Source organism: Cibotium barometz, chromosome 24, assembly GCF_041138505.1.
Source record: "Cibotium barometz isolate CiBa-2024 chromosome 24, ASM4113850v1, whole genome shotgun sequence".
NCBI classification, from domain to species: Eukaryota; Viridiplantae; Streptophyta; class Polypodiopsida; order Cyatheales; family Cibotiaceae; genus Cibotium; species Cibotium barometz.
In genome coordinates, this window is record NC_141069.1 from 24,096,534 (window position 1) to 24,097,458 (window position 925).

The 925-nt window shown below is 43.7% G+C and overlaps 1 non-coding gene across 1 annotated transcript; it reads left to right on the plus strand.

The window, feature by feature from the left end:
• Positions 1-629: 629 nt before the first annotated feature.
• Positions 630-703, plus strand: TRNAN-GUU (transfer RNA asparagine (anticodon GUU)). The gene has a single exon. It is a non-coding gene; the product is annotated as a tRNA-Asn (tRNA).
• The last annotated feature ends 222 nt before the right edge of the window (positions 704-925 follow it).

Sequence of the window (925 nt, forward strand, 5' to 3'; positions counted from 1 at the left end):
CGAACTACAGTGGCCCTCTCAATTATATTCTTTTTGTCAGGGCGATAGCTCTGGAATGAGAGTTTTCCTAGCTTTTCCTTCATTTCAATTGGAATGCGATCGGAAGGAGCTAATTCAAATCCTTCGGGTGGAATAAGAGAGCAGCACCAACATTCAACCCACCTTTTTTACCATTTGCAAGTACTTATTTTATCTACGTATCATAAGGAGTCTTTTCTTCCGACTACTCATCTTCCCCATCTCTATCTCTTTTCTTTTTCTTTTCTTTATTCTCCCTATTACTATTGAAAGATATTCCTTCTACTTCTATGAGGTAAAAGAATCCTGTGGCTATTCTACTATGCTTCTTGGAAGGGGGGGAATAGAAACTTTGGATTGGTGATTGATCGATACCGATCATGGGGGGTGGGCAATCAATCATGGCCAAGATCGACGACACCAGCCCCCCCCATGGTTCTGCGGCTCTATTCAAATAGGATTGCTATCGCTGCCGCTTCTTCCTATAATAGGAGTTAGGGTGTACGCGAAGTTTACGAAATGTCAGAGGAAGATTAACGTCTTGCAGATTCAGAGGTGGCTCAAAGAACAAGGGTCATTAAATGTGTATGAGACTAAATTTCCTACCATTTTCCTCGGTAGCTCAGCGGTAGAGCGATCGCGGCTGTTAACCGATTGGTCGTAGGTTCAAATCCTACCCGGGGAGATTCATCTATAGATGGTTTAGATGATGGAGATGATGACGCTTCTTTTCAATTTAGGAGCTCTTGCCATCTTTGGTTTCACCGCTTGTTGCTTCGTCTGGTTCAACAACACAGCATATTCTAGCAAATTCTATGGTCCCACTGGCCCAGAAGCTTCTCAAGCTCAAGCTTTTACCTTTCTTGTCAGGGACCAACGTCTCGGTGCTAACATAGGTTCCGCTCAG